At 39.0% G+C, this 16,640-nt stretch overlaps 1 long non-coding RNA gene across 3 annotated transcripts in view; it reads left to right on the plus strand.

Annotated features, from left to right (window-relative positions):
• LOC122241264 overlaps positions 1-13,872 on the plus strand; it is a 34,328-nt gene extending 20,456 nt beyond the window's left edge. The window contains exons 3-5 of one of the 3 annotated variants that reach the window (XR_006221302.1): positions 10,954-11,196; positions 11,293-11,608; positions 13,683-13,872. This is a non-coding gene — a long non-coding RNA (uncharacterized LOC122241264). Of the gene's footprint in view, positions 1-10,953; positions 11,197-11,292; positions 12,133-12,594; positions 12,681-13,682 lie in introns of those variants that run through there. The other 2 variants (XR_006221304.1, XR_006221303.1) reach the window with 2 other exon arrangements.
• The last annotated feature ends 2,768 nt before the right edge of the window (positions 13,873-16,640 follow it).

Consider the following 16,640-nt stretch of genomic DNA (forward strand, 5'->3'; position numbering starts at 1 on the left):
AACATTTGAAGAGAGAAGAAGTGAAGAGAGAGGCTATGTCTATGTGATTTTTTCCTCTGCTTCCACCAGGATCCCTAGAAGCCATTTATGGAAAGTTTCCAACTGCCACTAGGTAGTCTCTGCCATGGTTTTAGCTCTTGTGGATGGCCTTGGGTTTTAACCCTGCCGGGTGCCATCTCCTTGTTAAGCCCCTCCAACCCTAGATTATGAGGGCATGCTTGCTGTTTCTAAATTGAGGATTCCCTCACTGTTCTCTATATGGCATTCTAATCCTACCAGCCCTCAGCAACTAATTCTTTGCATTAAATTATTTCTATTTGAAACACCTAGAGCATTTCATTTGCACTTTCCTGTTGGGATCATGACACTTTCCAAACATATTTCTTGTCACTCACTGCCTAACACCTTGCCCTTTCTTGCAACACAACAAAAAATGAGATTTTTCTACCTTTCGCACCTTTTCCTTTATGTGGAGATTCTTTCTGAGCAGGTTATGCAGTTATAGACGCACCTACCTCTCTGCACTCCTTGCATTTCATTCATGCCTCCAAAAATCACTTTCCAAACTAGTTCTTGAAACACTTGAGGGCAACAAGCATGCATTTTTTTGGTTCCTAGTGCCTATGAGGTAACTGGGTGGTAACTGTAGGTGCTCTGTCTATGTGTCTGGGGAAAAAAGAAGGTGAGAAGGAAGTTTGCTAGTAAAGGAGACTCTTTTCATGCTACAGGAGAGAAAGGAAATTTCAGAGACCATGAGGGATAATTAAATTTGGGTCATGATAGAGTCAAATAGAATAGTGCTTTAATGGGAATAAATAACTTTATTTTTAAATAAGTGCATGAATGCATTTTTAAGTGTTTTTTTTATTTATTTTTTTTGAGAGAGGGAGAGAGAAAAAAAGAGAGAGAGAGAGAGAGAGAGAGAATGGGGGAGGGCCAGAGAGAGGGAGAGAAGATTTGCCAGCACAGAGCTTGACATGAGGCTCAAACTCACAAAATAATGAGATCATGACCTAAGCTGAAACCAAGAGTCAGACCAACTAACCCAGACATCTGACCCAGGAATAAATAACTTTTTATAAAATAAAATGTGATTAATGTGAATTAATACTACCGATATGCTAACGTTTCTGAACCTCAATTTCTTCACTTTACAAGGGTAATACTAATATCTACTGTGTGATATTATGAATTTAAAACATGATTATATATGTACAAAAATCTAATAGTAAGTCTATAATTCATTTAAAAGTCACTTGCCTAGAGTAACTGAGTGCAATAAGGCTAAGAATAATAAGAAGAAGAATAAGAATGATAACAACAGCATACAGTTTGGAAAGCAAAAAGTAAAATTGCCTTTGCTTATAGTCTACATAGAAAATCTTGTTACCTACTAAAAGCTACTAGAAATAGCAAGTGTACTTCAGCAAGGTTGCAGAATAAAAGGCCAGTATACAAAAATAAATTGAAATTCTACATATGTGCAGTGAACAATTGGAAAAAGAAATGAAAACATTAGGGTAATTCACAATAGAAATAAAATTTGAAGTACTTAGAGATAAATAGATTAAATAGTGTGCAAGAACATATACTGAACACTACAAAACATTGCCAGGAAAAATCTTAGATGATCTAAATGAATGAAGGTACATTGTACAATCATGAATCAGAAGACTCAATATTATTATGCTATAACTGGCCTACAGACTCAATGTAATCCCAACCAAAATGCCAGCACGATATTTGCAGAAATTGATGATACTTCTAAAATTTATATAGAAATGCAAAGGACTTCTAATATCAAAAACAAGAAGCACAACAAAGTTAGAGAATTTATACCACCTGGTTGGTTTAAAGATTCACTCTAAAAGTTAATAGTAATCAGGACAGTGTGGTACTGTTTTAAGATCAGATATTTGGAGTAATGGAGAACAATGCGGAGTCCAGATAGACCCACATGTAAAAGGTCAATTGATTTCCAGCATAAGTGCCAAGGCATTTTAATGTGGGAAAAAATAACACTGACAACAATATTTCCAGCAAATGATGTAGGGACAATTGAATATCCATATTCAAAATAAGTAAATAAAGTTCAGCTCTTACCTCACACCATATAGAAAACTAACATGAAATGGATCATAGACATAAATGTAAAACCTATAACTACAAAGCTTTTAGATAAAAAAAGAGGAGAAAATCTTTGTTAACGTGGCTGGCTTAGGCAAAGATTTCTAGAAAGGACACAAAAAGCATGTATCATAAAGAAAAATAAGGGTAAGTTGCACATTGTCAAAAGTACATCTCTTCTGTTCAAAAGCCAATTAAGAAAATGGAAATACAAGCTCCACATGAGAGAAAGTATTTGCCAAACATATAGTTAGACAAAAAACTTGAAGCCAGATCATATAAAGACTTTTTATAAATCAGTAATAAGACAAATGGCTCAATTTAATAAATGCAAAAGAAAATATGGATGGGCCTAGAGGGTATTATGCTAAGTGAAAATAAGTCAGAAAGACAGACACCATATGATTTCACTTCCATGTGAAATCTACAAAACAAATGAACAAACAAATAAAACAAACAGACACTTCATACAGGTAACAAACTGGTGGTTTCCAGAGGGGAGGGGGGTGGGGACATGGGAAAAATAAAGAAGATTAAGAGGTACAAACTTCCATTTATAAAATAAATAAGTCATGGAGATGAAAAGTCTGCATAGAGAAATAGTAATATTGTGATAATGTTGTGTGGTGACAGATGGTGATTTATGCATGGAATTGTTGAATCACCATGCTGTATACTAATTTAACATTGTGTGTTAATTATAGTTCAACAGAAATCAATCAATTAATTTAATTTAACACATTTTTAAACTGTCAAAAGATATGAATGGACCCTTCACCAAAGAATGTATATAATGGGCCAACAAGCATATAAAAAGATGCTAATCATTACTCTAAACAATACAAGCTGAAACTAATTGAGATACTGTTATACACTTCCTAAAATGGCTAAACAAAAAGCAAAAACTGGCAATACTAAGTACTAGTGAGGATTTGGGACAACTGAATCTCTCACTTTGGAAAATAGACAATTTCTTTCAAAGTTAAATATGCCCTTACCATACTACCTAGCAATCCAAATCCTACTTATTTATCTGTGAGCAATAAAAACACATGTACACACAAATATCTGGACATAAATGTTCACAGTTTTATTAATCACAGCCCCAAATTGAATACAACCCAACTGTGCACTAGCTAGTGAATGGATACACAGGTTGTGGTGGTCCATACAATGAGATATTCCTCAACAATAAAAAAAAATGAACTGTTATACTTTCAACAACATGGATAGATTTCCAAGTATTATATTAACTGAAACAAATCATACGCAACAACTACATATGGAATGACTCCATTCATATATGATGCTCTAGAAAAGATAAAACTGAGGGACAGAAAACAGATCACTTGTTGCCAGGAGTAGAAGTAGAAGGGGCTTTTGGGGATGATAAAACTATTCTATAGTTAGGTCATAATGGTGGTTGTATGACTGCATTCACTTAGGACTTATCCAATTGTACACTTTATTTTTTTTTAATTTTTAAAAATATTTATTTATTTTTGGGAGAATGCAAGTGGGGAAGGGGCAGAGAGAGGGGGACAAGGGATCTAAAATGGGCTCTGCACTGACAGCAGCAAGTCTGATGTGGAGCTTGAACTCATGAACTGCAAAATCATGACCTGAGCCCAAGTTGGATGTTTAACTGACTAAGCCACCCAGGTGCCCCCAACTGCACACTTCAAAAAGGTGAATTTTATCATTTGTAAATTATACCTCAGTTAAAAATAATTTAACTGTCAGTTTCCATCTACATGTATATTCATATTATTTTCCCCACCAGAAAGCACATAATGTACTGAAAAAAACTTCGCTTATTTTGTACTGTTAGAGAATGACAGTTAAATTATAAAAATCACCCCAAATAATAGAAATCAATATATTTTGATGGCATTGGAAATATTTATTTTTTCCTAAATGTTTATTTCTTTATATTGAGAGAAATAGTGGGAGCTGGGGAGGTGCAGAGAGAAAGGAAGAGAGAATCCCAAGCAGGCTCTGTGGTGTCATGGGCTTGATGCCATGAACCAACAGATCATAACCTGAACCAATCGGGTTGGATGCTTAACTGACTGAGCCACCTAGGCACCCTGGGAAATATTTCTTAAGAATGTTTTGTGAATCATTGCATACTAAAACACTGTATAAACAAAGTAATTTGAATTGCTAGTTGTGGCACATTGGTATCACCATGACCTATGGGATTTGGATTGAGATACACATGAAATGTGCATGGGGGCAACTGACTTTGTCCCAAATGTTTTCTTTGCAAAGTGGCAAAACCAGGTTATAAACACGAGTCCATTGGACACTAATGCCCATGCTCTGTACACAGGATACATTGTTCCTGAGTCCTAATCATTGACGGAGTCTCCATGTGGACACTGTGAAATATAGAAATTACAATCTGGCGTTTTTAATAAATAAAGTTGGGGTTTTAAATAAATATGTTCAACTGAAGGTATTTTATTTACTCCAAGTTTATGTCTTTGTGTGTGTATGTGTGTCAAATGTTTTTTGTTTCTGTCTCCTTGTATGTTCTTTGTATACTGTTTCATGACAGTATATGATGGGCAAGTGAATATTGTTAGGGGGATAAAATATGCAGCCCAAGTAGATCTGGATACCAGTCTCTTTGAGTTCATAGTACTACCTAACAATAGTCTCAGTTATTACCTTACTACCCTTTAGCAACAGAGCACTTTGAATATTCCACCGACACAATTGCCCAAAAGAGAGCCATTGTAGTGTCAAGTACACTCGGGTGAAAATACAATGTAGCAAAGAACATTATAAAGAGAGGAATATACTGGACACCAGAACCTGACTGCAAGTTTTAGAAAAGGTCTTCACTGACCATAAAAATACTTAGAAAGGCAAATTAAGGACTTTGTGATTTCATTAAGAAGACTTAGTTGAGTATAATCAGCTAATAATATGGAAATGAGAAATTTATATAATTTATGGTTTCTCAATCACATATAAGAACGTACTCCAAATAATATAGATTGTGTTCTGATGTAAATATTTATTTCTTCTTTAAAAGCAGTCCATAGAAACAGTTGCAGTCTTTCTGATTTTTAATATTTTTCAACTTCTTTCCTATCTCCCGTTATTATATTGGGCTTATAGCACTCAGTTTAGGGTGGCCTCTGATGCAGACTCAAATTCATTTCTGTTTCTCACTACTTACAACTATTTAAAACTCAGCTCCAGAACTATTTTGTTTTTAGCTGATTCTGAAAGAGTCTTCCAAATTTGTTCTGTACAGAAGCCATTTGCTTTACTTGTCACGCAAGGATGAGTCCTCTCTTCTGTCCCGTTACTCAGGACAACGTGTGTTCTCTTTCTATCACACTACAGTGGAGACCTTTTTCCATTCTCTCAGATAGGAAGAACCACTTCTAGAACAGAATGCAAGCAAAAAGAGATTCTATCAATGGGCAGGAAGAGGTATGCATGCTGTTTGTTTGTTTTAACCTGCCATGTCTTATTTCACACCATTGAACTGAACGTCTTCTCTGGAAGTCGAAATTAACATGGCATAGGCTACAGAAAAAATAAAATCCGGATTTGTAAATTCTCCTGAGAACACAGGCTTGTGTGTAGAACATGGTCTCCTTTTCCCAGGCCGCCATACCCGAAATGATTTTTTAAATATTTATATCTGCACAGGTTTAATGTTTCTTTTAATTAAAAAACACAATATATGCCAACAAAAATATCATGCAAAATTAAATAACAATGTTAAAGTGGGCTGTGTCTCCACATTGGCAGATTGTTTTTCCCCCAAGTGAAGTTGTTTCAGTTAAAAGCCAATCAACTGACCACCTCATTCCTTTATCTAGAACAGCATTTTCCAATCCGTATTTTGTGGAATACCACTATCTAAATGTGATGTTAATTGATGGTCTGAAAGGATTTCAAGGTCAAATCATTTCCAGAAAGGTTATGTAGTACTCACAGAGATCATTACCCTTAAAGAGCCTCTGAGATTTACTGAGTCGAGAAATGTGTTTAACATTTTTTAACCCCGTTTTTCTCTTATTTGAGTCAAACATTTGCCCTCCCATTCTTACCACTACATACATGTCAATATTTTTTGTTGGCACATGTAAGGTGCCATGTACCCCAAAATACAAAATAGTGGACTTAAAATATAGGGCAAGATCTATGTCTACAGTTACAGAAGATGAAAAAATATATTTCAGTGCTTGAAGTCACTATTTTAGTTTACCTAATAGATGGTCTCATATTTCTTTGCATTAAACTGTGATTAACAATTCCCAGGTAGGAGTGCCTGGGTGACTCAGTTAAGCGTCTGACTTCAGCTCAGGTCATGATCTCACAGCTCATGGGTTCAAACTCTGCATTGGGCTCTCTGCTGACAGCTCAGAGCCTGGAGCCAGCCTTCTTCAGATTCTGTGTCTCCCTCTGTCTCTGTCCCTCCCTTGCTCATGATCTCTCTCAAAAATAAATATATATTAAAAAAAACTCCTGGGTAATGGCTTTTTGTGAGGATTAAGAGGGAAAACTGTTGTTTAAAACTCACTGCATGGTACCTAGTAAGGCTTCGACTATGGTAATTATTTCTATGACTAGTATTAATATTATTCACTCTTGAGTTATATCCTTTATCTCTTAAGCACTATATCCCTTTATCTCTTATTATAAGTAGAATATCTTATTAACTATTTGTTGAATGGGTGAGTATTGGAGATTACATTATCTTTTTACTGCATTTATTCTGTGTGAATTCAATTCTGTTCCACGGTGTTGTTTTATGGTGTAATATTAGTATACAGAGACCGATGATGATATTACAGCTTATGGAACACCCCATATCTTTTAATTATCTTTCACTGTTTAACAAACTGCCCCTGAAACTAGTGGCTTAAAGCAACAATATTTTACTGTTTTTGTTTTCTTGTTTGTTTGTTTTGTTTTTGTTTTGTTTTGTTTTTCCAGAATTCTGTTGATTCACTGGTATTGGCTGGATCTATGTGGTGTCAGATAGAGTTACTCATTTGTTTTCTTGATGTTGATGTCTGGTCTGATCTAGAAAGTCAAAGAAGGCTTCACTTCCATGTCCAGAGTCTTTGTTTCTCCACGTAGCCTCACCACAGAGTGTCCCGGGCTTCCTCACAACATGGAAGGTTCTGGGTAGTTGGATTTCCTAAATGGTGTCTGATACACAGAGTGATAGCACATGCTGCAGAGCCTCTTCCAGACCAAAGCCCAGAAGTGGCTCAGTGGCACTCCTGCCACATTTCACTGACCAAGGCAAGTCACAAGGCCAACCCAGAGTCAAAGAGAATTGGAAACCCAGGCACATGACGTCGAGTGGCATACCCATCCAAAGACAGAAGGACCCAATGACAGCATTCTTTGGCAGCTATCTATGCCAACATCCCTTACCAATTTAACCTCACCCTCCAACCAGCCTCTTCCTGACTCTTAACAAATGTGTTCTGGGCCCAGATCCTCACACAACTTAAATCCTCAATGTACACTTGTTGAATACATTCTTCTTCACTTTGCCACATATCTCTGCATGAAAGAAACCTATTCTTTGCCAGGAACTGTGCCAGCCCAGGCACAGCATCGGCAAAATCTGCCTCGGCCCCTTCATCTCTCCTGAATGAGATGAACAACACAGGCTGGGTAGTTTTCAAAATTCAGGCCCAGATGCACAGCAGCAGCAGCAGCAGTAGGGAACTTGCTAGACATGCAAATTCTCAGGCTTCCCCCAGACCTACTGAATCAGACACTCTCTGGTTGGAGACCAGCATGCAATGGATATGGAAGTTTGAGAACCATAGCTTGAGACAGCAAGAATAGTGCACGAAAGCATCAGGTCTGGGAAAGCATGATTTCCTCTAAATTTTCCCAGGGGAGAAATAAGTTGATCAAAATTACATCAGAGTGAGGACTTGCATGGCCTCATTTACAACTCTTTCTGGAGAGTTTCAGAATGGTCAGTATTACTGCTTTAAGGTCTAGATGAGAATGATGTACAAAAGGATATAACCAAGACAGAAATTAAATAAAGAACCATTTTCTCACAAGGTCAAATGAAACCATGGAGCCAGTGGATTTATAGGAACTCTGAAAACTATAAAACACTATATACCTGCTGGGAATTTTAATGTTGATATTACTATAAAGCATTTATAAATTGAAGCAACACCCTCTTTTGCCTTATTTAGTTGTAGGTGGCTGCATGCATTTCAAAGACAGGATCCTATATTAAATGTTTCATATCTCCAGTTACTACAGTATAATTTTAATTTGTTGTTCCTGAACAAATAAGTGTTAGATAAATAGACTTTCAAAAGGGCTGAATGAGGACTCAATTGGGAGCTACACTACCCTAGTATAATCTTACATTTTAAATAACTTGCTGTGTGAGCTTGGGTAAACCACTTAACTTCTCTGAATCTTGGCTTCCTTATCTAATAGGAACCTGGATTCTTTGATCTTTTAGTTATATTTTGGTTCTAAAATTATATGATAAATCTCATTATCCTTTCCAAACAGAAAAAACAAAAGCAAAAACAAAACCACTCCCCTCTCTCTCTTTTTCTCTCATTCTCCCACTCCCTTCTACTTAGAAAAGTAGGTCATCTATTATAAATTCAGCTAGAAAAATATTATTTGAGCTTTGAGATGAGATTTGATTGGAATACTTTTTAAGGGCTATTCCAGAGAGAAGGGAAGATAAACCGGCAAACCACAGCAGAAGACGGGGCTAATGGAGGGGACATCTGTTTGATTAGGTGTTTAGATTCAAGTTTTGAAGGAGCTGAGAGGTCAGGAAAGAGAGTTTATATATGTGTGTGTGTGTGTGTGTGTGTGCACACACATATATATATATGTGTATATATATATCCAACAACCTTAATATATATATATATATATATATATATATATATTATATATGCTGAATTTTGTTATAGCTGAAATGATTCAGTCTGGTGAAGAATCAGAAACAAAAAATTCTGATGATTATGGGACAAAGCGGGAGATCAGGAAGGGTTGCACACAGAATTGAATTATTTGGAAACATAATAAGGATGCAGGGGATTCACAGGATTGGGACACCTCAAAGATATAAATAAGAATAAATAGTTGATGATTGGCCTGGTGGCTAATTATTTAGCATATTAAGTATAATATAATTTCTTACAATTTAGCTCACCACAAAAATTATTGCCATTTTGATCCCTATAAATGCAATGGAACATATATTTTATTATAGCATTAAATCTTCTGTAAAAGGGTATTTGATTTTTTTAAGAAGTTTTCTAAATGTGGTCTTCAAGATAGGCAAACTTTAGAATTCGCAGTTGGAGGAAAACATATGCTAAAATTAACTCCTGCCTCCGGATGTTTTGGGCATTCTAAATGCATTTGTTGGATATCATTAAGAGCACATTCTGTGAATACCTACTGCCTGCCAGGCCCTGGTGTGGGTGTCGAAGACATAAACCCTTGTGGATTTCAGACCTGCCCCAAGAAAATGCACAGTGCCTTCTCCCAGGACTTCTTTTGTGTGCTATTTGGAAGATGTCAGGGAAACAGGACTCGAAAATAGGGTCTTCAGGACAGAAGGCCCTAGGAATACAGTGTGCCAAGTCTCTCTAAGGGGCCACATTTCCTCACCCCTGCCCAAGAACTCCTGGAATACAAAGCTGGTGAGGAGGAAAGTCAAGTGAGAAAAAGCAATCATAGTTCCTTTGAGAATGACACAATAGGTTTTCCACCCCAATTCCAAGCTTTTCTATCTGCTTGCAGCTATCTAACGGGGCAAGGGACCTTAAATCCCTGCCTCATCTCCCACCAGCTAACCATGATAGCTGTGGGTTAGCTGTTACGTTTTCTCAAAGCAGATTCTATCTGTGAAGTTTATTGGTGATGGTGGCGGGAATGTCTCTATTGCCACAATGTGAAGGAGGGAATACTCTTGGGAAGGAATCTGGCCAACTCTGTACACTGATTTAAGGTACATCTTCCACAGGAGGCCAGTATAGGGGCCAGAGGCTCTGAGGAAACCCTGTGGATTCACAATGGGAAGCCTAGGTTCCTAGGTCAGGGATGGGGGTCCCAATGCAACTCTTGCCAACACACCTACCTAATTCCTACCCAGATGAGAACAGATGGCAGGGGATGTTTCCCCTGGGTGACCCTTCCTTGGAAGCCAGACAAAGAAGTGCCTGTAGGAGAGAAACTATGATGTTTCTAGTTCCAGCTCTGTTCTTTTTTAGGCAGTTCTCCCCTTAATGCTCACTTCTTCTCTGCCAGAGTCCTGGTTCTATGCCTAAAATGCTGAATGTTTTTGGGAACGTGTCCTTCTCTGGCCTTTATTTCCACAGTTTTTATGGTGAGCATGAGAATAGGCTGGAAAACATTCTCATTTTGTATTTCTCTGGAAAACAGCAGTATAGGGATTGAGGGTTGAGGGAGGTAGCCAGGCATGGATATGGTTAGGCAGTGAGGGGATTATAGCATTTCTATCTGCCAGAGTCCCAGAGAGAATAGACATCATAACTAACATGATTTAACTGAATAGATTTTTAAGGAAAGACCTATTTACAAAGGTCTAAGCAGGGCTAATGGAACAAATAAAACATGCTAAGTTACCCAGATCTAGTGACAGTGGGAATTCATTAATACTCTTGATCTGATAGAGGATGGGAGGGATCCGTGTCACCAGCACTTGGTCATAGTCGTAGCCGTGTTAGAGTAGCTGCCTGAGAAAAACCAATAGGGAGCATGAGGCTAACACCTTCCTCCTGTGTTCTCCTTTCTGCTTGTTTTCTCTAGGACTTTTACCTTCTAGTTTGCTGCTGATGAGTCCTGTTGGCTAAAGTCAACCAAAAGCTGGAGAGAAAAGGAGTCCAGGGGATGCAGTCTATAGAGATAGCCTCTATGGGTACAGAGCAGGGCCCAGAAAGTCCGAGTATGGACCAGAGAGCAATCGAACATCACCAGCACTGTAGGGTGGCTGCCAGAAATCAACCCGATGTGTTACTGTCCAAGTACAAGAGAAGTCTATTTATTCCTCAGGTATTATTAGTCCAGAATGGATTTTCCTGCTTGACAGATACCTCTAATCTACTCAGTGATTCAGAGACTCTGGTTTATGACTCTGTCTTCTCCTAGGACATCAGCAGTGTTGGCAACCTACCATCAGAAGAAAAATGGCACCAGAGTGCACCTGTGGAAGATATCTTATGGGCCATGCCTAGATTGACAAGTATCATTCATACTCACATTTCTTTATGGGAAATTTGATTATATTTCCACAACAAACTACAAGGGATGCGAGGCAGTGGAGAGTCATTTGTGCCCCAAAGAGGAGGATCATTCCATAAACAGCTAATAACCGGGAGAGGGTGCTATGTAACCCAGCATTCCAAGTCCTCTGAAAGATCATTTTTCAACATCTTGGACTAGGAACTCTGAGAGTGAAATGATGGTGAGTTAAAAACACTAGACCCACTCCCAACCCTACATAACAAGAGAAAACTCTCAACTGGATGTCCAGCCCCTGAGCACATGGGAGCAAAAGTCATGAGGTGGTGACTATTTCACTTTACGCTCCAAATTGATATGCAGTGCCCATATATCTGTCACCACTGAGTCTGTCAGTGTTAACATATTCTTACCCCTGTCCTGTGGATTACTTCTGTACTGAGCTTCAAAAGTTAACTTCACCCACAATCTATCTCAGTCTCAAGGACCCTGTCTGCTACATCCAACATCCTGTGGGATTGGTCTCAAACGCTGGGACTGGAAGCCAGTTGCAGTCCTCAGGATCAAGTGATTAGCCCATTAAACATCCAGCTTTGAGACACCAACCAGAAATTGACATGACACATTAGACCTTGAAATCTTGATGGATGCTTTTCCCTCAATGACCATGAGCCTCAAACCATCATAGAAGCTGTGATATTAGGTGGGGGGCTGGATAATGCACCAGAACATACTGCACTGTTTGAAGCTTGGTTTCAGTGCATGATTTTCTTTACACTTCAGCTATAATGATTTGAACTACAGCAGACCCTTGTCATTTACAAGAAATGTGCACAATATTGTACATTTCCCAATTTTGCATACACTGTAGCATGTAATTCCAACCTTAGTTGTAGTAAATATAACTAGAAAATGTAGTTGAACCCTATAGGCCCTGAATTGTTCTATAAATATAGAACCAAAGTAATTTATAAAGCTATTTTCTGGCTAGGAATCACCCCTTTCTCCTCATTGCCACTGCAAGCATTAGCAGTTGGCTTTCTTTTCAGGGTCATTTTCTGCAAAGAAATGAAGTCTTCATACTTTCACCACAGTTTGTGCTTAAGCAATGAGGAGAATAAAGCTTCACAGCCCCGTTGAGAGGCTAACTCAGCAACTCTTGCCTGCTAAGTATCCCAGCCCTGAGCAAAATTATATTTTGTTCCACAGATCCAGATTTTGGGTATTTGAAGTGCAGACTTCCCAGAAGGCCCTGCCCTTGTCTCTTGCTCTGTTAACTCTGGGCAAGTATTAAGAGTCTTTAAAAAACTTTTCTTAGCCTCTGGCATAAGACCAGTGCTTGTGTGGGCCCATGGAAAATCCTGTGTTTTTTCATATTGGGGGCTTTACTCCATGTGCATGTTTTCTTATCTATCAGAGTCCTGCATTAGACTTAAGTTCCCTGACCAGGCACCACGAACCCCAGAATCACACAGCTCTTGGATACTTTCCTTGAATAATTTCCTTGAAAATTGTGTGGAGATACTTTTTCAACTCCCACAATACCAAGTGGTAGGTGTCAGAGCTGGTATTTGCCCCTAGACTCCAGAGCCCAGGACTGTCCAGTGCATCTTCAAACTAATGGAGACGTGGGTTTCAAGAATCAGTGAGGACCTACAGCCTCTACATAAACATTTATGGGTGTAGGAAGTCACTTCTCTCAGAGGCTGTAGAAATCCAGCCTTAGGAAATTTTACTGAGATCCTCCTGGGATAGAAACAGGCACCTACTGTCATGAAAGATCAAAACCTAACACAAATCCCATCTCATATTTAGGCAAACTAATTTCAATATTATTTACTCTATTTTCTTTCTCTGAGGTCTACCATCACATCTTACTGCCTTAGCCTTGTTTCTGGATTCCACTTCAAAATTTACACCTCTCTCTCTTTCAATATTATGGGCTGGTAAATGTTTGTCACCTAGTATGGGCCAGGGGAGAGCAGGAAGCCCTTGGGTTTTTACTGCTTATCAATTCCAAGCTAAAACATTTGCTCAAGCATTTCAAAGACAAGGGCAAGACAGTGGATGGTGGATTGAAATTATGTGAAGAGGCAAGAATCAAGATTACAGAAGAAGTATAAATAACAACTTCAACTATGAGCATTTGGAATAAGAGATTGAATTAGGCTATCCTGAGAGGGCATTAGTGGGAGGGTAGGGATACAAAGGCCAAGACAAGTAGAGAAGGAGTCCACCAGTGGACACTGCTCCTCTATTTTTGTGTTGCTTTGTAAGTTTGTATTACTTTCTGTTAGTGGCTGCTCGACCCTGTTAGTTCATGCACAGGAGAAGCCACGGCTGGGAGAATGCATGCAATGATGAACGCATCCATGGTGAGGAGGTGAACAAATCTTGTGAGCTGCTTACTTTTATTTAATAAAACAAAACAAAACAAAAGAATGGCAACTCTGTGAATTTTGCCCCAGAGAGAAAAAGAAATCCCATACGGTTTCCTAAAACTTATTCTTCATGAAATCTTTAAGATGTTCTTTTCTTCAAGCAAAACCATTAGCTATGAGAGTAGCTATGGGCAAACCACCAGAAGAAATGCACGCAGCAATTTTGAAGGAAGTCCTTTATGGGAATTTGTGAATATGAAGCATCTGATTATTTTCTCCCTCTGGGAGAAACAGCTTCTAATAGAGACAGGAAAAAAAATGGCCAAATGCTACTGGAAATACCTGTCAATAACTTGTATCCTCACAGACTGTGCCTTTAGAAGCTCATTACTATGTGTGATGTATTCCCATCTAACATCTGCAGTATAGTTGGGCATGGGGAGGTGAGCGCTGCAAGGTCGTTCATGTGGGCAATCCAAGGATCGCCATGGGATTTTATGGCCTGAAATCCCATCATGCATACGTCTCTGGAGGTTTGCTAAGGATTTTCATTTGTCAAGAGCCTCCATGTAAATACCCTTAGAAGGCATCTTTTTCAGAGGCACTGTTATCAGCAAACGCCCTAGGTAGCACACTGGTTCTCCACCGCAAGTGGGCATTTTAAATCAATCGTGGAACAATTTTTAACAAACCAATGTCTAGACTCCTTCCTTGGGATTTCTGATTAAATTGGGCAGATTGGAGAGGTCTGGGGCAGAGCCTGAGCATGGCCAGCTTATAAAACCTGAAGGAATGGGACTCCTGTAGAGCAGAGTTCTTCTTGGGTAACTTCTGAACAAGATCCACTCTGCTCCAGGACTGATGTGATTTTAAAATCAGGGCTAGTCTTACCCTAGCTGAAGCTGCGGAATGTTTATATTGTGGCCACTTGGGGGACCCCCCAGGTCATATATTCCAGCTGACCATCTTCTTGTGCAATAATTCCTCTTCCTAAATGCTCTGCATTCTCCACTTTCGAAACCACAGAGGAGTGAGACAAGGGATGCTTAACTTGGCATCATTTTGCATGTGACCTCAAAGAAATTGCAGTGATTGTCTAGAGTGCTGTGCTGCAAAACAGAGTCTGCATCTGACCCTAGCAGTAAAAGCTCCATCATCAATTAATAATGTCTGCATGGGTGCTGAGAATGAGGAAAGGTAGCAAAGGGACACATTTTACCATCTTTGAATAACCCACTAACAAGGAGAATAATCTTCAGATGCCCTTTATTAATCTATGCACGTATAATAGAGAGAGTGTGCTGTTCCATTGGCATATTAGGGTGTATCAGGTTACCTACGTAACCACTGTCTTAGAAGGCCTTTTAAACCCATCACAGAAAATAAACACTGGGGAAGTACCTAGAGGTTTGTTTTTGGTTTTGGTTTTGGTTTTAATTTTTGTTTACTCTGCTGTCACAAAATACCATAGATGCAGAAAACATATCATCATTCTCGATTGTAAGAGGCTCAGTCTCGCTAGAGAGATAAAGTATATATGCAAGCAACAATTAACGATCTCAGCATTATTCATTGTGACAGAATTATGTCCTGATATAATAAAGATGATGAAGAGAGTAAATCCTTAATTATGGAGTCTGATGAGCAAATGTTAATTCCACAGTATACCAGGTGCTGCACTGATCAAAAGGGCATTGGAGGCAAATAGTTTCATACACACACAAAGCAGAGCTGGACTCTCTCACAAACCATCACAGCATAGCACAACACAACACAATACAACACCACACCACATAACAAACAAACAAACAAACAAAATAATGAAGGGCACAAGCGTGCTACCTTCTCAGCGTTGTACAAAGAGAAAGGGTCCAGACGTTGGACACACTTAGTTGGCTTTGCTTAGATCTTGACTGACTGCGTGGCCTTCAGATTCAGAGAGTCTGCGATGCCAATCCCTGCTCCCACCTACAAGGTGGAGATGCTAAAACCTCCCTTGCAGAACTATTTTAAAATTTATGAAGAGGTGTCTGCAATCTGATGCTTAATAGGCTCTCATTAAATAGCAAGACTTAACAACATTATTTCTTCGATTCTAAAATGACATTGATTTTAAGATGCACCCTTGAATTAATAGAAAGTTTTCAGTAGGGGAAAGAAAAACCCTTCATCATAATGTACTTCTCAGTGTAATATGAGTCTGCAGTTTAGAAATTGTAGAATGTGAATAAGAAGTGCTTCACAGTGGGGCGCCTGGTGGCTCAGTCGGTTAAGCACGGACTTCGGCTCAGTGGTTTGCGGGTTCGAGTCCCACATCGGGCTCTATGCTGACAGCTCAGAGTCTGGAGCCTGCTTCGGATTCTGTATCTCCCTCTATCTCTCTCTCTGCCCCTCCCCTACTCATGCTCTGTCTCTCTTTTGCTCTTAAAAATAAAATAAACATTAAAAAATTAAAAAAAAAAGTAGTGCTTCACACTGGGTGAAGTGGCATATCATAGGGTCCAGCATGGACAGACAAAGACAAAGAAGCAGAGGAATGGCGGCAAATGCTTCTCTGGAGCTTACCAGAAGCCAGGCACTGTCATCAAACATAATCCTTGGGGCACCTGGGTGGGTCAGTTGGTTAAGCGTCTGACTCTTGACTTCAGCTCAAGTCATGATTTCATGGTTCATGAGTCCGAGCCTCCTGTCAGGCTCTGCTTTGATAATGCAGAGCCTGCTTGGGATTCCCTCTCTCTGTCCCTCTCTGTCTCTCCCCTTCCCCTGCTGACTCTCTCTCTCTCTGTCTCTGTCTCTCAAAATAAATTAATAAACTTAAAAAAGAAACTTAAAAAACACTTAATCCTCATAGGACCCCCACAAAGCTGGCCCTAT

Source organism: Panthera tigris, chromosome C1, assembly GCF_018350195.1.
Source record: "Panthera tigris isolate Pti1 chromosome C1, P.tigris_Pti1_mat1.1, whole genome shotgun sequence".
Taxonomy (NCBI): Eukaryota; Metazoa; Chordata; class Mammalia; order Carnivora; family Felidae; genus Panthera; species Panthera tigris.